This window comes from Zerene cesonia, chromosome 1 (assembly GCF_012273895.1).
Source record: "Zerene cesonia ecotype Mississippi chromosome 1, Zerene_cesonia_1.1, whole genome shotgun sequence".
NCBI classification, from domain to species: Eukaryota; Metazoa; Arthropoda; class Insecta; order Lepidoptera; family Pieridae; genus Zerene; species Zerene cesonia.
Genome location: NC_052102.1, coordinates 339,288 through 365,458, shown reverse-complemented (window position 1 = coordinate 365,458; position 26,171 = coordinate 339,288). Strand labels below are relative to the sequence as shown.

Genomic DNA, 26,171 nt, shown 5'->3' with positions numbered 1-26,171 from the left:
AACAAAACAATAACCGTTGATTGAAGAGTTAACACTGTTTTGTTTCTTTACATTAAAAATTCAAGTTGGCGCCTAGCAAAAATTCATTAAAACTTTTATTGGGGCTTAAGGAAAATCGGGTTTTACGTGGGAAAAAATCGTGATTTTATACGAGTTTTGGTGGGCGTTTGTTACGCTTTGGAGTAGACTATGAGAGAGATTGGGCTTGAATCCTTACTAGTTGAGTAGACCTCTATTATAAATGTGAATATGGGTTTGCTTGTCTCTGTTTCACGTCGCAACGGAGCGATTTAATGTAATGATTTTTGTGCCTGGACATAGTTACGAGGCTGGATAGAGGCATGGGGTACCTTTACCTCGGCGAAAATCTTATTCCCAATGGAAAATCCTTTCGCAGGCGACGCCGCGGTCTGATACTTAGTACTATAATGTACTTATTTATATTTTTTCCTGTCCATAGCACGCCGGCTGTATTCAAATACCGAGTTGATAAAATAAAAAGGTACAATAGACAAACCACGTTTGTGAAGTTTTTCATTCTTTACTTTAAAATAAAAATAAAAATACAAATATAACACAAAAACAATATAAGCACTTAATTTAATTATAGACTCGTGCGAAGCCAGGGCGGAAAGCTAGTTAAAAATATAAAGTCTATCTAGTTTTGTGATAAAATATTCCATTACAATCCGTCGGGCTAGTTGTCCAGGCGTGATATACCGTGCCCTGGGCCCACGGCGGGACATGTGTATTATTTATGTCTTACAGCTCTCATATGCAACAATTTCGCGTTGTTTTCTCTCCCTTGAAACCTCATCAAAATCGGTTGAATACTGATTAAGTTTTTTTATTTCTTTACATGCTGCCAATTGTATGTAGTAGCCGAGCACACTTCAACGCGAATTGAGTCAGCTCGCACCGGGGAAGTACCACACCCCACAGTCCGAGATTAAATAACCCTTCCCAGTTCTTCCCTTTACTCCTCTCGTCAATCCTTTCTCAATCCCTTTCCACCTTGAAGTCGGCAATCCATTTGTAGAGGCGTAAGGTCTGCAATCGACCTTGCCTCGCTTCTTTAAATGTTCATGACTCCTACTATCAGGCGACCCACCAGCTCCACAGCCGACGACGGCATAAAAAAGTAAATAATAAAAAAATAAGGTTATCTGTTGTAAAAAACAGTTATTTTTCAAGGTTATGTATTTTATATGAATGAAGAAAATAAAAAATTACAATTTGTCTTGTGTTGTTTGTTTATTTTATTAAGTAAGTGAGGAATAAAAACTCTATAAGCACGGCGGCCCGTTAAAAATATTTGTTATGTTGCTGAACATTTCATTAATTGTTTTCATTCAATTTAATTTACTTTTCACAACAATTATTCAAAACCATACATAAACTAGTATTTCGTACTATACGCACGCGGTACATGCGCTCACTCGTTCACTCCCAAATCACTCATTCCTTATTCCCCTCACATTCAGTCGTCTACCAGCCTTTGCGGGGAGTGGTTGTGTCGCTCGCCTCGCCGTCCGAGCGTATTGTTGTTCGTAATTTTACAAAACTAAGTGTGACGTGTATTATATTTCAACTATTCTGTTCATCGACGAGTATATGAAGTGTAAAATGTGTTGTGATACAAACGTGTTGGTTGTACTAATGTGATTTTGAGTTGGAAACATTCGCCGCACAAGCCGGTTCAGAACTCGAGGTACGTGAAATTATGGTGTATCTTAAATGTTAGGTTATAGACGATGGACTCAGCTAAGACGTCAAATTACTGCGTCTCATATAAACAACATCTAGTGACTAATTTTCAAGGTCATTGCGATAAATAGAAACGTTTAAAACCTACGACATTGTGTGTTTGAATGAAATGTAATCTTTATTTTTCTTACGGGTGTACAATTCGTTGGAATTTCATAAATTTGCAGATATTACTTTAGATAACGATAAAAATAAAACCAAGTAGGTATACAATATACTTAATTCAGAATTTGGTAATAAGTACGTCATTGCGTTTTTAAAGTTATTAACCTTCATTGTATATTTACGTTATTAGCTAAAGTGGGAACATTTTGGTGTGGCTACATAATATAAACAAAAGTTTTATGATATCATACTGGAAATATGTAGGTATACTCGAAGATGTTTAATAACCTTGTTCAAGCAGCGTAAAATGATGCTAATGTAACCATAACGATTACTCATGTTACCAACTATAAATGTTACAAAATTTCAAAATATTTTATATATGTTATGTTCTTTAACGCTCATATTTTAAACAATTGCAACTTGAATACTTATTTCTCAATTGGTAATTAAATGTCAAATGAGTGACATGATGATAGACCAACTAGTAATGAATGAATATCATTTTAAATATATAATTGAGCAACAAGAATATATTATATTGGAAAAATTAACAAACATCGCTTCGCAAGCTGTTCGAAATAAATAGTTTTATTATTTGCGTTTAACGTCGAATGTGTAGGAAGCAAAAATATTTCAAATTGCACTTCCTACAGACCGCGCACATTGTATATTCCAATTTTCCATTGACCCAATAATATAAAGAAATTCTTATTCACATCTATAAAGCGTTTGATCTTTTGTTCTCAAAACGAAGGGAAATAGGACGTTGCTGTCTCGTTCGAACGTCGCCTAGTTTAAGTAATAATTGTGAATGAACAATGAATGAACGATATTAAAGCGAGGAAACCGCAAACTGGTTCAACGAAGGTCAAATCATTCGGTCATTGTCCAAATAAATTGCTTTTATAAATAGAGTTGTGACGGCTTGATTGCAGAAAGGAAAGTTAGCTTTGATAATAATACAAGCACGATAGCATCTTGTAATGAAGAATGCGTATAATAATTTTTAGCCTTCGCTTCGTTTTGTAATTTAGAGGAATTAACGGAGAAGTAAGTACTTACCTAACTTATATATATCCACATTGTTCTTATATTTAGATATTACAATAAAAATAATATGCATATTCACACTATATATAATCATAGAAATAAAACTCCCTTGATATTATATTTATCAATTTATGTGGTTACACAAAACTTTGATTCCGTCGATCAGTTCCTGCAGGCTTTTATGTGGGTATATTATCATATTATGTCTCTTTGAATTTTTGCGACTTCTGCGACTTTATGTAAAGTCATGAAAGTATTGTTTTATAATCACAGGAATATTGTTATTTAAGATCGTTTGGTTCAATTAAAAAGCGAACCAGCATTACGCTCGTGTTTCTACGGATCATTCGTTCTAATTTTAAGTTTTATAGCATTGAAATGCTTTATAAATGAGAAATTTTTGAAAGAATAGAAAAAATCCTGCCTCGTGATCAAATTTTTTCTATTCTTTCAAAAATTTCTCGATTATTCGTTCGTTCGTCACTCACTTCAGTCAATAACAATGCGAATATAAGTAAAATAAATACACATTTGGCGTTTATTTGATATTTGGCGGCGGCCCAAGACCGCGGTCGGCTATATGTGATGTTTTGACGTATTAGAAATAGACTGAATTTCCATCGTAGGCTATTTGGACTGAAACACACATTTGTTGTTTATTTTATTCTGAATACATTGTATAATGCTGTGTCATTTTTAAGCGAAGTTGGTATTTTTGTAAGTTTACTATAATTGTGTAGGTTACATACGTTTAAAACCAATACAAAAGCAAATTTACATAGTTTAAAATGTTTACTAACATAAATGTGGAAGTAACTGTATGCCTGTCTCATCTTCACGCCTTAACCACTCTACCGATTTCGATGAAATTTGCTACTGAAACCGCTCTTTAACGGAAACGGGAATGCGGTAAAACCTCGACATAGCCTCTAATTTCTTTTGATTGTGCTAGCGAAGCCGCAGCGGAAAGCTCTGTATCTATAAATATTGATCAGGTACAATAAAAAACATAATACTTTTGTATGTACGACTGTTTCAAACCTATAAAAAGCTAAAATATTATGAACGTACGTAACGTCTTCAGATCCCTCTGCAACGTTCCCTTTGACCTTTTCCGCACTATTAGCTACCTCCCTACCTCCCTATGAAGTCGATTCACTTGTTTTTATGTGATTGAGTAACATACATGTAATTCTGAATTTATGCAACGTGTTTAAAACATTTATAACAGCTGTATTGGTATCTTATGTTATTTTGTTAGATAAACTACATATTCAATGATTTAGCGTATGAAGTTTGTTACAGAAATAGATTATGGTCTGGATTAGCACATAGGCTACTCTTTACCCGGGTACCGCGCGAGTGACGCCGCGGGTTACAGCTAGGCTTTTATCATTACCTGATACCCAACGTCATCTAAACACTGTCACACATTAAAACGTGTGTCTTATCCGTTATTAGTTTTACGAATGTGTTGTGTAGATGTTATAATAATTCTGAAACGTGGAATCACCGATAAGATGATAAGATCCTATACCAAGGCAATTTGCGTTGCTCCCAGAGTTTGTGGGACGAGTTTCGTCTTATCGTAGAAGGACGATCTCTCAGATAGCAAATGTTATGTTGCAAGGAGTTATCATGAACATATTCTTACAAGTTCATTTAAATAATGAAATAATTTAAAATATTTAAGACTAGCTTAGCAGGATCGTTCGCTTGGACGACATATTTTGTACTGTGTGGTTCGAAATAGGCATTTTGACATTTTTACGGATTAAATACGTAATGTCTCGTCTATTTTTAATTTTAGCAAAAAACCTTATTTAAAAACTTCTACTTGGTACATTTTAAAGACTTATCCATTGCACATGTCATGTCTTATCTTTTAACACAATTAGATATGCTCGAATTTACTTTTTATCCCCAGTTACACACTTATATATGTGGATCCATTAAATTTTTCTTTAAATAATAATCAATATGTATTAATTGATTATTATTAGATATGTATTCCTTGCTTTAATATAATACCAATCCAACATACGCAAACGCGAACACAACACAATATAAAAATAGGACAAGTGCGAAAAAAAGTTCTATACAAAAAACCAAAAAAAGACAATCCATCCGATATATGACCGTTCCAACCGTAACTTAACCTCGATTGAAAAAATTGTATTACAAATATTAAATGATCTCTGAAAATTTCAACTGTTTATTAATCACGATTTTTGAGATAGGACCTAGACGGACGGATGGGGAAGACTTAGTAATAAAATTCCGTAATTCTAATATAAATATTTTATTCGAATTACGCTCGTCGAGAAATACTCACGTAAGCGTACAAGTTGTTATAATAACTGTTTATTCATCACGGCCGTTTCTCAGAAGGTGTCAATGCTTACAATGCGATCTTGAAATATAATATTTTATATACAAAAGATTACCGCACTGTGTTCTCCGTTCTTAGAATTCGAACTATCTTCCTTTTTATTAGCTTTATAATTAACGCACGTGGCTTTTTGTGTCTTCGTTTTATCTTTTCAGTTTGTGAATTCGGAGAAACTGGCTTTTTGGTTTTTACCCGACTGCGACGGCGATATAATGTTTTTCAAGCGTATGTATGTACGTTTGTGAGTTTGTATGTTAATTTCTTTGTTTCGCCACACAAAAATAAACGCTAGTTATTCTATAATGAAAGATTTCATTAGTTAAACTTACAACTGTATATTTATTTTCTTATCTTAGCAATATGGATATTAAATAAATATCGTAACAATATCATTACAATATAATTAAAAAGTTAGCATTTAGGATTGTTTGTAATAACTACAAATTCTGTAGAATATATATTTATAGCTAGACCCACTAGCTCTCCTGTCGCGGCTTCGTTCGTGTGAACTTCAAATGACAAGTCAAAAGGTAACAGTTGCTCCCCAGTATTAATATAACCCTTTTCAAAAACACATTGGTCATATCACAGTTATATTATTTTTGAAGTGCACATTGTATATTATTGAATCTACCTTTTGTGTGAGAAGTCCCGTGTCCCCTAGTGGGGTATGGGGCATGATATGTACCTGTTTCATTGCTCGATTATATTTGTGGACAAGTAGTGGATCCGCCTTCTGTGTCCTGCCAGACTTTTTTGTATCTTTCCACCGGGAATCGAACCCGGTACCAAAGCGGTAAAAATATAAAAATCTACCGTTTTCTTACAGCAATCATAGTGATCTTTTGTATGCATATTTGTGTTGCATACAGCTACAATTGGATGACACATCTAGAAATAAATTCCAAATGAGTTTTATATAAATAACTGCGCGTGTCGAAATTTCTTGGTAATAATTAGAACCGGTGTTAGTTCATTTACATATCACTGGCTTCTGTGAATTAAATGTGTATAACACTTGAGTGTGTGCACGTTACACCACGACACGGTTTTGTCGTGTCGTATGACCGAGTTGATCTTTGTAAAGTCAATCGAAAGTTATGAAAGATACTTTTCAACTAATACAAGTTTGTGAAAGAAAAGTATACGAAGGAAACGATTAATAAAACTGTGTTTTCTGTAAATGTTAACAGATATTTAAATAAAAAGTAGTTTAAATAGAGAGGAGTACCAAAATGATATGTTTCAAAGGATGAAAATTTGAAGCTTACGCATTTTTAGACATAAGAAAATATTTCTCATGGTCGTTATAAAGCACTGAGATCTATAGACGCAATAAGTCTGTCACCGGGACGCGGCTCGAGCCATATCAGATAATCGACATCAGCGATAAATGCAATTCCGATATTAAATTCATAAAATGGTCGGTTGTTTACCGATGTAATTACTCTGTGGCTCAAATTATTGTATTTGCCTGCTGGGATTAATAGCATCGATGTTTGTGACAATTTTAATGTAACTGAATATGTTTGTACTAGACTTGCATTCGGGTTTGCGTTCTTTTATGTTCATAATTTAATAATAGTTATAGCGGGCAACTGAGCTGGTGGTTCGCATGATGGTAAGCCATCACCGTAAACATTCGCCGAGATATGGCTCTGCGAATTCGCTGCCCGCTTTTAAAGATAGGCGATTACAGTAGTTATGCTTCTGTTTGGCTCAGGGCTCAGGGTCCAACAGGGGTATAATTTTTGAAACTGGTGCAACCGGTGCGGTTGTATATTTTTGAGATTAGCGCGTTCAAACAAACACACTCTTCAGCTTTATATGTTATAGGTACACCTTTAAAGTTCGACAATAAGTTAATCCTTAATCCTTTTAACTGATGCCTGCAAGGTCTAGACTTACGTTCAATATTGAAGTTTCACCACTTGATCGAACACAAACGTTTTAAAACCAACTTAAACTTAATTATAACTTAAAAAGTTTATGATGAACTGGAGATAGTTAAGTGTATGTTTACGCCATTACGAGGTTTTACGTTGGCCCTAATGGCGTTTTACTTAACTTAACAGGTGTGGAGAAGTTAGTATTGGTGTAAAAAATTTGAAAGCTCGAGTGCTAGGCCGGGAGACGACTGAGGGTTTTGTTTGAGTATCGGATATATGTGAAGACTACAGTTGAAATAATTAAGATGTTATGTTTTTTTTTTTTTATGTCATAGCGGGCAGCTGGGCTGGTGGTTCGCCTGATGGTAAGCGATCACCACCGCCCATAAACATTCGCAAAGGTAGTACCTCTGTGAATGCGCTGCCCGCTTTTATGGGGTAAGGGAAAAGGAAAGGATTAACGACTGGAAAGAAGGAATGGACTAGGACGGGTGAGGAAAAGGAAACGGGCCTCCGGCTCCCCCACTCACCGTACGAAACACAGTGGCATGCCACTATTTCACGCCGGTTTTCTGTGGGGGTGTGGTACTTCCCCGGTGCGAGCTGGCCCAATTCGTGCCGAAGCGTGCTCGACTCCCACATTAGAATATGTAAACAACATTAATTAATAAGAAGTTAATGAAAAAGTCAACTTAACTCATTTTGCGATTACAATTCACATCGTGGTTAATGATTCACTAATAGCAACAACATATATTTTTTAACTCTAAAATTCTTTCTATCCAACATGCAATAATAGTTATAAATGAAATATGCTTAATATGAAGTAACATTATAATTAAAAAAAAATATTCCTATATCGGTAATAATTAAATCGGCGCTCACACTACCACCCTCATCGTGACTCCCATATATTTTTTACGACTCCCTTCCCAAAAACACGTGCTACTTGCAACATAAACATCGATAACACAACATTTTTTACGCTCTATTATTTATCTAACAAATATGGAAGCGAACGAATTTAATCGACCGTTACGAAATTGAATTTAGAAAAACGAAAACGCAGCGGTAGAACACGGCGTTTTTTAAACTTTTTTTTTTATTTGAATTTCGAAGGGGATAATGGCCGGACAGCTGTCATGGTTGTGTCAGTTCTAAATTTAAAATAAACATTTCATTTTTATTACTTTACTAGCTTTTCGCCCGCGGCTTCGCCCGCGTAGAATTCGCTTATATCGCGCGACATGGTAAGGAGTATTTTCTTCGCATCAAAAAGTATGGTTTGTTCTTTCCCACGTTTAACTCCATCTTCATACCAAGTTTCATCAAAATCGGTTTGACAATAACGAACTTTCATACAAACTTTCATCCCCTCTTTCAACCCTTTCTACCCTTTTTTCGCGTTAAAAAGTATCCTATGTTCTTTCCCAAGTTCATTTCTATCTTCATATCAAATTTTGTCAAAATCGGTTCAGTGGTTTTGGCGTGAAAGCGTAACAGACAGACAGACAGACAGACAGAGTTACTTTCGCATTTATAATATTAGTAGGGATGAGTCTTAGCGTGTTCGGATGTACTGGCTGATTTTAGTGTTGTATTTGGTGTAGTTTGGTACATTATACGAGGCGATACGGGCGGTGGATTTGTTTGAAATGTTTGGTATAGTTTGCTTATATTATTACGATGACATTAGACGTTTTAATGATAAAATGGATATATGTAATACAGTTTGAGCGCGCTTGAAGTATATTTTTATTGACTGTTTTTAAATTTTACTGTTAATTATGTGTTTATATATTTAAAAATGTCATCAGAGTCGAAAGTTCTGAGGTAATAAACACAAAAAATACCTACAGTTAAATTGAGAACATCGTTCTCTTTTTTTGAAGTCAGTTGAAAATCATCCAAAGCAATTCAGGCGTAGAGCCTTTATTGACATAAAAAAGCAGGAATTCTTAAACACTAGCATTGACATTTATAACGTTAGAATTAATACAAAGTTCAACTAACGACTCGCCATCTTGCAAAAAATTCCCTTTCAATCCACACATACGTTATTTTTATAAACTCCCAGCATAAACAAGCGATAATTATCCCTGTACATGGTAAAATTAATTAAATTCTATTTGAACTCGTTAAGGAAGCGAGCCCGCCTTCACTTTCGCCTCATAACTTTAACCAGTAACGATACCGAGTAACGTTATTTAATAACGATATGTAATACCGGTACTTACGGGTTTTGCGGTTTAAAATGCGCTACTGCGTATGTATTAAAGAATGCTTTTAAATCAAGTAAGTATCTAATACTTAAATTTTGTTTTGTGTAGAAAATTGGCTTAATTTATATAACAAATTTATGTAAATGAAGGAATTTTCACATATAAATTCTTGATAAATTTTGCGGTAAGAAAATTTGTTATTTTGTATCTATAAGGAACTAGAAACCATTTCAAAAATATATCCTAGCCAAACAAGGCGCAAACAATATAATTTTCTTGACCCATTTCAACGATGATAGAACCCGAGACCAGCGGATACTACAGGACTAACCACTGTACCAATAAGGCAAGTAGGTAAATTAATTAGAAATGGGTTCACCCACTCAAAAGTTCTGAGGTAACAAGCGAAAAAATACAGTCAAATTATTAACCATATTTTGAGGTTTGTTGAAAAAAAATAACAACTGTGTTATTTGATTAATTACAATCATTAAAATAAAAAACATCCGTCGCCAAGGTTCGCAGTAAAATAAGTTTTGACACGGTTTTCAATGTGTCGAACTAAATAAATCTAGGTTGGGTTACGTCGCTTGAGGGAGGACAGGAATAGGGCTGCCACGTCGTTGTTTTCAAGATATATTGTGAACCCTTAAAAATACATGGTAACTATAGTTCTTAAAGGTTATATTGTATAGTATAATGTAGTTATATAAGATTCAATAAGGTGGGCGTGCTATTATGTATTTCAATAAATGTAATTTTCGTACAGTCGTTCTGGTATAATTGAGCACAAATGCAATGTTATTAATAGGTTATTAATTATCTTAAACAAACCGAATTTTATACAACAGTGTGCATTAACATTCTATTGGCTTAATTTTATTTCCCTTCCATATCGTTATTTTAAAAATCAACATAGAAAATTTCAACTCTATAATATATGCTTCTTATCAAAAATTTATCCTACTTATAAACGGGAAAGTTTGTTAGAATGTGGATGCTTGTTACTCTCAGACTCTAAAACCACTGAACCGATTTTGAACCAAAAAACACATCAGTTATAGAAGCACTAAGTGTTACTAGCGGTTCCGGCCGCGGGTGAAACCGCACGGCAGCAAGTAAATATATATTAATCACATGTTGACAACCCTAGCCTTTGAGTCTAGCCTGAAAGGGGCTCATTAGTGGGATTACTTTTAATACTGTATCCAGGTGTTGTTTTTATTTTGTATTATTTGGAACTTAAGGGTTGCACTGGATGCACTAATTTTGCCGTTGTATAGAAAAATGACAAATGCGGGTAGATGAGATGAACGCCATTTTGATATAACCTACATTACCCTTAAATAGGTCAGGTTTTTTAAGTGCCTGAGTACATTAGGTTTTCATTACATAAAAAATTTCGTCATGTTAATAAATATTTTTAAGACAGATTTTATTTTTATTTTACGCGTTATTATGCATTATTAGATACACATCTACTGTAGCTATTAATAACCATATGTTTTATCGGAATCTGTACAACCGTTTCTGTTTGATCAAAACATACACACATTTAGTATGAATTTATATATCCTAATTTCTAGGTCTCAAATCAGGTCTCTCGTAAGTTCCAGTTAGGCCAGTCGTGATGTTAGATGCATTAGTATTCACAGGAATGCCTAGTACAAGCCGGGGATTGTGTTTTATGCTAATTTTATTGCAAAATTGGCCTTGGGTCTACTGTCTAGGTATTTAACCTGTTCTGATACATTAATCACGAATTTCCATCGTGTAACTTAAAACCGCGGTTTTGTCTGTTGATTTTAAAGTTCCTAATTGTTTTTTATTTATATTGGTTTATTAGCTGACTCGGTGTTCGTACTCTTATCATTAGTAGGATGATGTTGGTCGATTCTCAGACCCGATATGCACACAAGATTGCATTAAAATCGGACGAGCCGTTTCGGAGGAGTAAAATGATAGAACAACGAAAACGATAAAACAATCTTTGTTTCAAATCTCATCCGAATCAGTTTAGCGGTTACGCGTGAAGAAGAATAGACATACATATTAGTAGGGATTGTATATGTAAATAAACAATAATGATGCTGTTGTTTTTCTAGAAATGTGAAGATTTATAAGTAGGTGTGTTATAAGTGTGGGCGTGTTATGAAATGTAGTACAAACAAATGTAAGCATTTCTTGTGGCCTTGTACAAGCGCTGAATAATATTACAGTAACGCGTTAATGCGTCAGCTCCGAGGTATGAGCTGAAGCGATTTTGATAATTAAATAATTCGATAGTCCTTACTGTCTATTGACACTTATAAAGTTCTTTTGCGCGCGCGCAAAGCGCGATCTGTATCCTTCTATAAGCGAGAAACTTACAGTCCAGTCAGGAATTCAAATCTATGCTTTTAAAAACCTTTTAATTTTCTGCATTTAAAAAATGTAAGATCTTACCAAAATAACTCTTAAAACTTCGACATTTTACCTTAATTTCTTTAAAAACATAACGAATATAACTTTTTATAGACCTTGATGATTAATATCATTATTTAACGAACTATTTTAACTATTGAATAAGAAAGTAGAACAAAATGATCACTGGAGAATAAAAACCGCCATTTCTTTTAACATTCACTAACCTTTAGTATCAGAAACATGTGACCAAACGATGCAAATAAGAAGGTTCATAGTTTCGTTGAATTAGCACTTATCTATCCCTTTCTAACACCATCGATCTGAACGAGACGTACCTATATTATGCAGTCGTCGCAGGTGCAATGACAAACACGTGTATGTAATATTCAAACTTATTAATACAGCGCTACGGTGTATATTAACTTGAACGGATTTTGTTTAAATAATTTAGGTGGATGTATTCCAAACGCGGCGTATGTGTGTGATAATCTGTAGATGGAATAAGAAGCCTTGTTGTGTGGAGATAGAGTATAGTTTTGCATACAGATATATACCGTAGTAATTATTGAGGTGCGACAAACCGTTACTCATTATGGGGCTAGTCATAATCAGTTGGCAATACAAAGTTAATTTATTTAGGCAAGTTGTTAATTAAGTTGTAACTTTGTTTATTAAAAGTTGTCGCGAGTTCCTACTGGCTTAATTCTTTCATTAAAAGTGTATGAATTTATTACTTAGTAACTTCACTTGTGGTAAACCCGTTCTATATTAGATTAAATGCATTTTCCCGTTGGGGATATTAGGTATACTTATCTAAATCTAGGTTATGTGTTCGTAAAATCAAAACTTTGCATAATCTAGCCAAAAGGTTGTATTAATTTTAAAATAGTATTTTATCATAATATAAAAAATTAATATTTAACTATCATTCTATATACATAACATCAAAGATGGTTCTTTATTTAAAAATTCTTTATGACACAAAAAAAATCCCTGATAAAAAGACACCTAGACATCGAACTGACCCCCCTAAACCAACCAAAGACTAACCACTGCGCCAACCTGCCTCTTTCTCGTATAACACTCAGGTATACTTTTCTCCCTCGATATTAAACGTCAAGTTCTATAAAGCGATGCACGGTAACATTTATTAAATTATAATACTCAGATACTAAGAACACGTTATATCGGGGCTGGCTAATTAAAAACAAAATGGAGGGACCTGCCGGAATAATTATATTAACAAGTATAAAAGACGACGGAGGCACGCTCATACAAAATTAATTCTTTGTCATTTCCCTCCGAAGGGGGTCGGAGGTTTCATAAAGATTGCTTCACGGTGTAGTGGTGACAATTTTGTTGTGGGTTTGAATCCCAAGGTTTGAATTTCGTACGGAATATGCCTCCTGGCTTCGCCCGTGATGATTTTCACTATAGCGAATTACCTTTTATTTGGTAGGTAACAATAGCTGATGATAAAAATCTGCTGAGTATATTTTGTATTAAAAATAAAAAATCGTCCCTTTAACAGAATAAACACACACACACACACACACACAGACAGATATTTAATTATAATAAAACAATTATATACCGAGTCGTACATAACATTACATTGAAATATAATGTATTATGAAAAACACTTCGTAATAGTGCGTGATATCTTGATAGCAGTTATAAAATACAATATTATGTTATTATGACCTTACTTATAATCAGATAAACCGCATAGGAGTTAATTAAAATAAAACCAAATTACTTATTATGTAACGAAAACGGGAGTTTATCTTCTTATCTAATTATACTAGTTTGAGAAGACTCGTTTCATTTCATTTTATTGAGACGTTAAATTTATTGAGATTGCGGACTTGTACATTTAATTGCGTTATAAGTTCGATACTTAACAGCCGTTGTAAAATTTAAATTATTATATTTATTTATAACGACTTACATTTCATAAACAAAAACAAAACAAATTAGATAGGAATAACTATTTAATTTGTTTTTTTTTTTATGTTTTTTTATCATGCATAGTAATGCACCTGCAATTAATCATTCGACTTTTGAAATAGTTTTCTTACTGGCTGTTGTGCACGTAAAAACGAATTGAAAATTTTCGAATATAGAATCAATTCAAAACGCACTCTGTCCTCATCAACACATTGACCGCTGCATTCCATTTTCAAATCGGAACAAAGAGTAACTGTCACTCAAACGCAGAACCGCCACGCCTCTACGGTCTAGCTCGTACGTAATTATTTGTAATTCCTCGGCCAGTGCCACGGTAATGACGGGGTGTCTTCGAGTTGTAATGAATACTCGACTAGACCTGTGCTTAAAATAATAGGTGCCTTTCTATTAGAGGTTTTTATTTGACCAAACGGAAATAGTAGTTGGGCAACTCTAGTTTTTATTGCTTGGTTTAATTGCATCACGATTGAAGATGCTGACCTTGAAAGATAGATTGCGTTTGTATATTATGTACATATATTAATGTAAACTGGATAAAAAGAAGTGTTAGTAAGTAGTTAATATTAATCCGTTTTATTGAAAAATTCCTAATGTCTTAAATACGCACACTTATAGAATGAGTGATACCTACTTGGTTGTTTTTTTAAAAACCTCAAATGAAATATGTAATCCTGTTTTGCGAAAAATCTCAAATGAAATATATGTAGTTAATAATCCTTACTGTATTATAACTTGATTATTTTCACTGTAATGTACAAAGAAGATTCCTCTCAATATTACTTCTCACACAACACTACAATTATAACACACTACAACTACATTACAACACTACTTCACACACAAACAAACATGCAATAAAACACTAATACGTGTATTGCATCCGAAGCATTCGCATTAGAAATTATCATATCTATTTATTAATCTACTCGCTCTGCGCATTGCAATCGGAAAGTTGGGATGAGAATTAATCGCAGTGCACGCGGTCCAATGCGCGCGCCGTACGCGGAGGCGCGCCTGAATATTTAATTGAATGTGGAACGCGAGCAGTGTATGTGCATGTATAACTAGATAGTTTGGACGAAAAATTTACAAAGTTTAGGGTGTTGTACAACGCTTCCTATAAATTTATATCCCAGCTAATTTAGTACTTAAAAAAATCAGTATTGGCTTTATTTGATATTTTATAAGAAAAAATTGATCTCTAGTTTCTCGTACCGGAGCTGCATCCGTTACGACCTACTTCTCATCTATATGTTTCAAATAAACGATTAGATAGTCTATAGATCTTTTTAACCGGAATAAAAATATTGGTGTTATTAATTTTAACGGGATAAAATGTACTATGACCCAACTCAACTCATACTCCGTCTGTATACCAAGTTTCATCAAAATTCGTACATTAGTTTCAGCATGATTGACGGACGAACATCCAAACAAACAGACTTTCAAATTTATAAAATTGTGATGTTGATGATGATTATTGTTGCAAAATTGCTTATGCATTTGTCTTGCCTTCACAAAATTTCATATAACTAGCAATAACAACAAATTATTTTATACTAGCTGCGCCACGCGGTTTCACCCGCGTAAGTCCGTATCCCGTAAGAATATCGGGATACAAAGTTGCCTATATGTTATTCAAGTTGTCCAGCTGTCTACGTACCAAATTTCATTGCAATCGGTTCTTAGTCTTTGCGTGAAAGAGCAACAAACACACACACATCCTTACAAACTTTCGCATTTATAATATTAGTAGGATTAGTAGGATATTAGTAGGTAGTAGGATAGTAGGATTAGTAGGAAGGATTATAGGATTCCTTGCCAATATTAAACTTAAACTTTACAGTTAAACCACTGACAACCAAACTCGACTAGTTCGCCAGTCAGTGGATCATACTTGATGATTTTATATTTTGCGACTAGGGTGAAATCTAAAATGGCGGTCTGACATCTATCAACCGTGAATGATTCGGCATTTGTTGACTTTGTCGCCATTCATTCGACAAGCTATTTTTATTTTTCTCATTGTGGCCTTTGTCGCCCAGGGGTCGCATTATGGGGGTCGTAAATTCGATAATTGTTATTGTAGAGGATCCATCATTGATATTAGCAACTGCTTAGTGGAGTGCGCTCGTATAACGAATGGTATATGTATTTTGTTCATATGAGAAGGTGTTAAGTATATGAGAATATTGTACTCAATATTTTAAGGCTTTGAGTATTTTAAATTTATAGTTATCGCATTTTTTTTGCAAAATTTCAAATAGATGATTTATATAAGATCAGGATTGTATGTATATCTAATATTTATAATTTTATTTATACAAAAATGTGTACTAATTCTAAAATTCAAAGCTTATATAATCAGTAGATAAATATTTTTTGTTGTTTATAGTTCGTTTGTATTCTAATTTTCAACATTCAAAATTTTCACAACAAAATCAAGTGACGCACTCGCTTTAATCCGCTAGGTATTTTAAAATATTCCATAACGCCAAAAAAACAATGTAACATACATCGACGCATGATTTACGGCGGCGCGTGAAATCGCGGCACAAAACTAGCCAGCTATAATGAAATCGGAATTGAATGCGACACAGGCGGTCCAATAAATCGTCCTATCTGATCGCTCGGTACGCGGGTTCAATTATGTTTCGTGTTGATAACAAATTGGTTAGCTGTGAAATTTACTATTTATTCGTGTATTGTAATAACCTGTACATTAATGGTAATTTACATAAACGTTTCGTGTTTCTAAACATATCATTGGAACGTTTTTAATAGATATTGCTATACTGTCTTACGGTTCACGAGTTGTTTTTAATATTGTATTAGATTTATTATTATATATGAAGAATACATATTATCGTATCATACTCGTTTTTTGAACAGCCATTTTTGTACTCCATTCCATAAATTTCACATTAAAAAGAACATAAAAAGCTCCTATGATAATTCAAATACTGAATGTTTTAAATAGTTTATATAAAGGCTAATGTTAATGCATCTAATTAGCCACTACATTATATTGTTACATACTAGCCCAATTACTATCGATGAATAAAGCCCGGCTAAAAACCGGACAAAAACGCGGCAAATCGCTACGTCATCGAAACCACGGTTATAAATAGGACTTTATAGACTGCGATGGGTTAGATTATTCTAGATATTTAGCTATGCTGCCTGGGAGTTTTTGGTTGGCTTCTGTAACGAGTGTTTGCCTTTTGTGATCAATAAACATTTAGGTATAAAAGTCTGACACAATCTTATGAATGGATATTTGGAAATAAACGTCTTTTGTTTATTAAAGACTCGATTAGTTCGTTATATAGACCTATCATTTTTTCGCAGAATTGCGGGTACTTTTTGGCACTGAAACAAAACTTCAAGAGATAGATAGTTAAGTAATAAAGTATGTTTATTTAAACAAATGGAAATTTATAAACAATCAAAAAGCCATTCAGAAAGCGAGCGAAAGTAGATTGAAGAATTGGGAACGTATCTATCTATACATACAAAGTCGAGGGGAGAAATGTGATTTCAAATAGAATTAAAAAGTACAATAATCAAATGTGCTCAAATGGTAACCAAATTCAAATCCCGGTTACGACAGACTTCAGCTGTTAAATACTTTTAACCCCTGATGCAAAAATGAGGGGAGATACAAATATAACGATTTCGAATGTGTCTATCTGTATGAGGTATTGTAGCTCCCATACGGGTGACCTGATTTTGTTGCTGTGTTTTGTACGTTAAGATGGATCTATTTGAAATAAAATTGATGGATTAGTGGAAATTTAAGCTCCCAAGACAGTCAGATTTTAACAAATGATCGACAAGGTTTCAGCAAAAATTCAGCGCCTAACTCCAATTATTAGATAATTGTCATTTCCTATACCATTAAACTGGTGTTTCGAATGATCACGTGACCAGCTACTTAACGAAAGGTGGCACTTTTCATATTTCTAATGGAACAAACATTAAACTATTCCCAAAAGCGTACGTGTTAGAACTATGACGTCATTTGGCCGAATGGATCTCATTTCGTGCGATTGGCCTGACCATCTGTCGGTATATCCTTGAGGGGAACCGAGTTTATTTCGGCAATTAGGTGCATTGTTCCCTATGAACGGGTGTGGATTTTTACGAACTAATAAAACTGCTATATAAAACGCAATGGTAATTGCGCATTGGCAAGTTATCGGAGCGACGTGTGCTTTGTTCGCATGGTGTGTATGTGTTAATCTGTATATATACATAGAGTTAGTCTGTACCAATTAGTATTACTAAAGAATATAATCGCTTTCACATTGATCTACAAGGTTGCAGCAAATAAAAATTTATGTTTATATTTTAAAACAGGTCAAAACTATAAGTTATTTAAAAGCCTATAAGGCAATTTACAATGCAAAAAGACCGAATTAATTTTAATCGTAAATTTGTTATAACGAACCCTGCACGTGTTCTAGCTCTCCAAACTCAGAGTTCTATTCTGAAAGATGATTTTTGATATTTTTCAGAATTCCTTTCGGCTAATGAAGAGGGGCGTGCTTAGAATGATAATAGCGGCCCTTGATAACGAGCTACTTGATTTACAGACCCCTGGGGGACGATAATCAATATTTTAAATTGCTTATGAATTTAAAACACACCCCTGTTATTAGATTTTGTAATAATCTCGTAAATGTATCCAGAGATATGAATGCATAATTTTAATTTAAAAAAAATTGTTGAATTTTTAAGGAGGTCAAAGTTTGAGGTTTAACGCAGACGAGTTAGACTCTATTTGTCCATTCGTAAAATCAATAAGTGACTTCAACATTCACATTGGGCTTATGAAAATGAACACCGAAATTAGCAGTACAGGTTAGGCGAATACCAAGCCTCCAACCAACCAACCAGCCTCTCATGATCACAACACAGCTGTGCTTTTAACAAATATTCCTTTGTTCTCCCGTTTTTGCTTTCTTATGTCATGTAGAACTTTTTTTCTCAAACAATTTCTTTGAAAATGAACCCGCCTCACCCTGACCAAACCCATTAATCTGGTTATACTCTGTATAATCGCTCAAAAAGTGCAATTACAATGTTATGTACAACACAATCCGGTTGCGTCTAGTAATAATCGGTTATGACCAGTAACGGGCGGCTATAAATCTGCCAACAGCCAATATGGCGGAATCGCAAGGAAGTACGTGCAATGTGGTAAATTGGACGTATGTACGTTTAATCAATATAAAATATTTACAATGTATTTGAAGGATTTGTATTACGGGTGTTTTATGTCTGTTGTTTACGATATGGCGGATATTAGCGTGAAAACATATTATCAGAATTAGGTATTTAAAAAGCTTTTATGGTCCTCCAGACTATGGTCTATCGCTATATCAGATTTCATTCAGAACGAATCAGCTGGTATTAAAGACTAAGACTTATAAACATACGATAAACCAAGACAACTCCGATCGAATTAATTAAAAGTCTTGGTGATTAAAACTATAACAATTATCCATAAATACAAATTGCACGAAAATAGACTATTCCATACAAGATAGCTTATTTTGTTTCCATAAAAACAGTAGCAAATATTTCTATCCGATATGTTGTACCGTTTATTCCGCTGACAAAGAGAAAAAGAAATTGTAATGGACTCGACAATGAATGAATAAAATGATCCGATTCAGAAATATTGTGTATTTCTTTATTTACTTTTAAGTTATGATTCATAAACATATCTATAGGTGCATTTCTTGTACAACCTTTTTCAAATAAACCTGTAACGAATGATATTTATTTAATGTGTAACTGGCGGAAATTTTTATTTTAATACATTAATTTTCTGCCTCTTTCCTTTAGGTTCGATTACTAACAACGAAAACCACAATGCATTCTATAAAAAATAATTTTATGGTAAACTTGGTTTTGTCAACATCCTGCGTTATTTACTCAAACTTATTTGGTTTTTTGTCAACTCAGTTAACGAATCAAGCTATGGAACCTCCAAAACAACTGCAATGATACAACCGGGCACACATAAAGCCTTCGGTGGTGTAGCACTGGATGCAAGCCTTTGAGAATTCACATCTCGTTTGAAGAGATTTTTGATTTAGACTTTTATGGAGATAAAATCTTCAAAAGCCTGTTATATCGTCTCCATTGCAGTTACCATCTCTTGTAAGCTTTTATCCTTTGTGTGCGATTCATCTTTTATATTTATAATATGGGCCATATTTTAATTCTGTATCAAGTAAATTCATGTAGGGTTTCCTTGTCATTAGGTCAATACAGGTTTATAGATTACATAGATTTTAATTATTATCGTAGGTTTGACCTTTTATGTGATTATAAGTAAGCTGTGTGAAGACCCGCTGGAGTGACAGTATTAAATGTCTGTTGAACGATTTTCTTTACGAGTTTATTGGTCAAGGTTTTAATACGATAATATTCATAGCCATTAGGTAGGCAAGGTATCTTTCCTGGTCGTTAAAACCAGAATATTCTCCAATTCAGTAATTGCTGTAATAAATAATGAACTGTATATATATTAATTCACACGATTATTAATTAAAATTCAGTCTCTTTAGAATTAAATCAAAAAGCCTTAATATTTCAATTTCTGTGTTAAAACTGAAAAAAACCTACGCACTTTTGCTGAAAAGAATCCATTGTAAAAACCCCGAGTCACCTAGATACCGCATCGTGTAAAATATCTTTGAAATAAAACAATACAACAATGCAATGGCATCTCTTTTATAAAGCCTCCACGCCACATTTCCAGCGGTTTATATTTAACAGGAATTGGGTCAGTTGAGGTGGAAGATACCAACAACTGATACAAAGACTAGCGTTATAATGGCATCGTTATATATTACCAATTAAATCCGATTATAATCCCATACATATCCCCAATAAGATTAGCTTAATCCTAGTTAATACCTAGAACCGGTTATGCATATTATAGCCTATAATTGAACTTACAAAACCCGAGGCTAACCCTTCTTATTTCCACCCTGCAATCAAATCCCATTCAGAGACTTATCTCCGACTAACCTTTGACACGTATGCGTTGTTCCGATCAAGATTTTCATTAAATAACACCTCGCAGCTATTTCAAACTGTAACCAAAACAAAATAATAGAAAACCTTAAAATTTTTAGTTCCATCAAGAGGTACAAATAATGAGAGGTGACGCATCATTTTCTTTAACGAACATAAGCTATCTTTACCTTCCTTTAAGCCATCGTTCCATACAAGGCAGTTCTGTTTCGCCAGCGACAAATATAAAAACATCAAAGGGTGCCACGTTTGTCGAGCAAACAAACCATATCTGACACAGAAATCGGTTGTGTCGTCGACCGATAGTGTATCGATACTGATAACGATTGGGTTGCGAAATAGGTCCCAGGTGATAAATTAATAAACGTGTCAAATAACACGAGTATCAATGCACACTTCCACACTGTCATGTTAATAATAATATTGATGACTAGCTTCGCCCCGCGGTTTCACCCGCGTAAGTCCGTATCCCGTAGGAATCTCGGGGTAAAAAGATACCTATATGTTATTCCAGTTGACCAGCTGTCTACGTAACAAATTTCATTGCAATCGGTTCAGTAGTTTTTGCGTGAAAAAGCAACAAACGCACACACATCCTTACAAACTCCTCATTTATAATATTAGTAGGATTTTAAGTCATAGAATCAATTTTATGTCCATAAACATGCATAAAATTATGCCCTTAGAATCGACTTTTCTGATGATTGTATTTTATTATGTAGATTCATTCGCTACGAACTGCATTCAGTTGAAATAATTCTCAAAGAAAAGCGTATTAAATTGTGATTATTAAGTGTGTTAAGCGTATTAAATGCGTTTCATTGCATCAATGTTATTGCATAAGCGTTGTAATCTGTTAAAAGATATTAATTGTATCTTTATTTTTCAGGTAATAACTGTAACAGAGTAGTGTGGCAGGTGATATTGGAGCAAATGATTAATTGTAAGTTTTACAGATTTCCATTTGTCTTAAACCGTGAGATACCTTTTATCTTGCCTGTTTTAATTTGTGGATTTCTATACTCATCCACGCGTATAATCTTGATGGACGGAGAGCGATTTATCATTAAATATCGCTAAAAACGTTATAAAGATTTTTCTAGAAATATCGTCTGGTTCTAGTCAGAATAGTACTTTTTTATTTATTTATTTATTAAAAAAGAATTACAACAAAGAATACAGAGCTTATGACTACCTCCGAAAGCCGGCAACAGCTCCACTAAAGCTATAACAGCTTTGTGAATGCTCATGGGCAGTGGCATTGCCTCATGTGACCCACTTGCTCGGTTGCCCGCTATTATAAAAAAAAGCATACACATGGTTTTCTGTACCTTTAATTACAAGCGATTACAATATTATAATTGAATGAGAAATTTTGAAAGAATAGAAAAAATTTGATCACGAGGCAGGATTCGAACCTGCGTATCTTGCCTACGGTTAGGCAAGATACGCAGGTTCGAATCCTGCCTCGTGATCAAATTTTTTCTATTCTTTCAAAATTTCTCATTTATAAAGCATTTCAATGCTATAAAACTAAAAATTAAATTATAATTGAAGTAAAAAAGTCAATTGTGATAAAAAATTGAAAGAATTATTAATACAAAAATTTGGTGCGTTACATTAATCAAAACATTGAAATAATATTATATTTTCTAATAAATCTATCCTGAAAACTGTAGAAAATTGTGAATTGCTAAAGACCTCCACTCCTCGTCCCATGAGAGTTTTGGTCATTATCCATTACGTTGGCCAATTGCAGATCGGTGGATATCACATGTTATCAAACCTATCGTACGACAAGACAGGAACAATTGCATCAGAAATAAATAGGCTATTTAATTTTAAAGCTAACTTACAGTCCCAGACATGTACTAACAAGCAAGCAAGATTCGATAAACAAAGGGTTTTTCATAATTTTTTTATATTCTTACCTAAACTTGCTTCTATACGACATGATATAGAATAAAGGATAGCTGTAACCGCGGAATAATCACGAGCAATTATAGTAAGTACTTAAAGAAAGTCAACAAGCGCTAGTGTTTCGAACCCACTGCGCCTAGACCTTGCCAAGCTACATACTGGGACAGTACTCTTTTGAATACTATTGAAGTCTAACTATCGTCGTTTGATCAGAAAAGCCCTTGACCGCAGAGCCGCTCCTCTAATATGCAACTCTCTTGTTATTTTTAATAGTTCGTATCTATTGAATGAGTATTCTTATCACGTATTCAAAATGTCATCATCGAGGCCAGTGGGGCGTGAGATATAAGACGCAATAAACTCATAAACTGTTTACTGCCATTGGAAAGTGAATGTGAATCACTTTTATTGTACTATAATTTTAATATGTTTTGACGAATCTTAAATGAATATACATGAATAATAGATATAGTGTTTTAGAAGACAAATGTGTTTGAAAATTGTAATATTATAGTTCTTTTGTAGAAATATAGGTGTCTATAGTTCGAAATTTTATTTAAATATTAATTTACGTCGTTTGTTTAGTTCGAACATTTCCCTATTATTATCTTACTTAGTTTGATCGTATGAAAATATATTAATTTATGATAATTAATCATAAATTAATCGAGAAAGATTTTGTTTAAATAGACTTGATTTATTTTAAGAAACAATTTACATAGATGCTACTTATAAAGCCCTCACGCTCTCAACGTAAAGTCGTTAAAACCCAAAAAGTTTTATAATACATTTAACTTGTAAAAGCACTCCTTCCCAGAGTATCACAGAGGAACCCCTCGTTATTTCTCCACACATCTGACGTCTCTTTATCTGACAGCCGGGTTTCTTCGACACACACTATCATTCAATAAATACGTTGATGTTAAAATTACATGCAATATTTATAACAAGAGATTCAGGAAGTAATAAGTTATACAACTCTAACTCTTGTGTATTTTATTTATAAAAAAATTTAAGAAAAATAAAATAAAATTATATGCATATGATATTACAATGTCTTTATTGTAAAGACTATAATTAATTTGTATTGAAAACTTTAACAAATTGAATGTGACAAAGGCAAGATTCGATCAATACTGTTGATCAAAAGAAGCCATTAATAGCTAAATCGTGAACCAACCCCTTACTTAAACGTTTAGCATTCAGACCATATTTAGGTTGGAATTCCCCGGGCTGCCTCTGTCCAAGGAGTGACAAATTGACCCGGCTGTCCCGGGCGAATCCTCTAACGGGATCAATGGCCTTCAAGTCGATCGAAATAGCCATTATAATTAACTACGCTTACGTGTATTATGCTAATATATTAAGAACAGTATATACGTACAGATCTAGTAAAGTTATTTGATATTTTATTAATACAATTAACAAAAATGTTATCATAGATATTATACTCATATTACAATCTTTCCAGCATTGCACTGCACGAATCGCCTATTAAATTATACGAATCGCCTAATCGCCTATGTCACGTTCAACAAATGTGCGTTAAAAGAATGTCAATGATATAATATATCGTTTCATAACGATTCGTAAAAGCAACACTAATATAATTCACATAGACTGCTTATGCAACCTTTCAGACGTTCCTTCCTACTAGTCCTACTAATATTATAAATGCGAAAGTTTGCAAGGTTGTGTGTTTGTTGCTCTTTCACGCAAAAACTACTGAACCGGTTGCAATGAAATTCGGTACGTAGATAGCTGGAGAACTGGAATAACATATAGGCAACTTTTTATCCCGATATTCCTTCGGGACGTATCCCGCGGTTTCACCCGCGTAAGTCCGTAGACTTACGCGGGTGAAACCGCGGGGCGCAGCTAGTCTACACTAATATTATAAAAAGGAAAACTTTGTTTGTTTGGTTGTAATGAATAGGCTCAAAAACTACTGGACCGATTTTAAAAATTCTTTCACCATTCGAAAGCTACATTATCCACGAGTAACATAGACTATATATGTACCACGGGCGAAGCCGGGGCGAACAGCTAGTATAATATATAAGCGATATCAATAAGGATTAACTGCGATACCGAAAACACAAAAATAACACATAATTTAGGTAAATTATAAGAATGTAACATCTAAATTGACTACGCAATCATAAAAGGTTATATCGGTCAAATATTTCACGAGAACAATTAAGTTAAATGTTTAACAACACCAATCGGATCTAATACCTGCTATTACGTACCTAATAACCCTAAACGAAATCATGCGAATGGCTTTTAAACCCCACACATTCCTATTTATTATGTTTTTACATCATGGGATATTGGTCCTTGGGTGTAGCGAGTTTTAAATTATTTTATTCAGTTTTTGCTTCAGGTTTATGGAGTTAATGCGGAATATTTTTACTTGTACCACAGTTAAATACTTCGAAATAACGTTGTATTTACTCTCTCAGTGTCTCATACTCACACTGGACGTAGTTGCCTAAAGTACGATCTTTTAGAATTTTGTTTGTATCGAGAAACTTCTCAAAATTCACTGCAAGCAGTTTCAGATATACAAATTTTATAGCAATTGAGATACTATTAGCTAACACATGAACTCCTAACTTTTAAATTACATTAAATTTGAATAAATATTTTTTCTTTAAGAACTTGCATTTGTTACTAATCATCAATTGCGTAATATAAACATATTATGTAGGTTTTAATAACAAAGAATAAATCACGTTTTAAATCCGTTAATAATGCTTCCCTAATTCCATCAGCCAACATGTACAGACTACAGAATTCCAGCGCACCTTCAAGCGTCTCAAATTTTCCTAATCCAACAATTAATTGAACATCTCAACTTAATCCCCTCTAAGTGAAACATGAAGCAGTAATGCATAATTGCTTATTATCAAGGACTCGGTAATCCCGGAATGATTGCCAAACCATTTTGACAGAGTCAAACTGTGTTTATCCGAGCGCCATTTTGCGAGAAGTTGGCGTCACTGAATTCTAGATGACGGTTATCTTATTTAACTCCTAGATACATTTGGCTTGTGATAGCTTTTGATGAACGTGGAGGAGATTCGTGTTCAATTATGTTAACAGGCTGACGCCTGCGGCGTGATTTGTGTCAAATAATTTTTTTAGAGTTATTTGATGTCATAATAAATATTCTCATCGTATTAATATTATTTAATTTAGCCAAGTGTGTAAAAGAAACATTTATTTTATTTTTGGGTGATGTTCCTAGCGACAACTCTTTATATTTTCAACCGTTAGGCGCGATCATTTTTGTTTGATAGGAAATTGTGTCTTTTTAACACGCTTTTATTAGCTTCACTTGTATGTTTGTATGTATGTATGTAACTCACACCCGTTTTTCTCCCA

General features: G+C 33.8%; 1 protein-coding gene across 4 annotated transcripts in view; it reads left to right on the top strand.

The window, feature by feature from the left end:
• The first annotated feature begins 1,488 nt into the window (after nucleotides 1–1,488).
• Nucleotides 1,489–26,171, top strand: part of LOC119839548 (toll-like receptor 6) — a 190,495-nt gene continuing 165,812 nt past the window's right edge. For 3 of the 4 annotated variants that reach the window (XM_038365891.1, XM_038365881.1, XM_038365870.1), the window contains exon 1: nucleotides 1,489–1,711. The gene's annotated coding sequence lies outside the window, so the exon portion shown is untranslated. Of the gene's footprint in view, nucleotides 1,712–21,750; nucleotides 21,805–26,171 lie in introns of all 4 variants that reach the window. The other variant, XM_038365860.1, reaches the window with a different exon arrangement.